Consider the following 633-nt stretch of genomic DNA (forward strand, 5'->3'; position numbering starts at 1 on the left):
CTGAAACTTCTATCTTTGCTTCAAGATTGTAACAGTTTCCTTGATTACTGATAACTGCACCTCATGGAGCAACCACTTGGGTGACCAGGAATTGCCTCTATCTATTTCTTCATAAGTCCTGTTGCCCCAACCACCACTGGTATATTCATTTCTTTCAATGACCATGTGGTTCATAGGTCATTTTGAGCTCTTGGCATTTGATTTTTTTTTTCTCCTCTTTCAGCTCTATTGAGCCATAGTCTTGGGGACTGCAACTTCTATAATTTTGTCAGTTTTTTTTTCTTGCTTCTTGAAAATAACAATATCAGGTTTTATTGCACCTCCTTCAATATTTCTTCCTACTGGGGTCCATTTCATTTCTATTGGAATTCTTTTTAAAAGTGTGCAATGTGCCCCAGACTCTGGGTCCATATTTGCACCCAAAACATTGCTGGCATTGTATCAGAGGGCTCTCGTCAAGTGACCGCTCCCTTAATTACAGATGGTGGCTGTATCTCTTTGATTAGGATGTAACTGTAGACCCCAGGGTTGGGGCCCATTGCATTCTGTAAAAAAATTACAGAGTGCAAAAATTAATTACAGATGGTGGCTGTATCTCTGTATGAATTCTCATGTGTACGTTCAAATTGCCCT

Source organism: Thalassophryne amazonica, chromosome 3, assembly GCF_902500255.1.
Source record: "Thalassophryne amazonica chromosome 3, fThaAma1.1, whole genome shotgun sequence".
NCBI lineage: Eukaryota > Metazoa > Chordata > Actinopteri > Batrachoidiformes > Batrachoididae > Thalassophryne > Thalassophryne amazonica.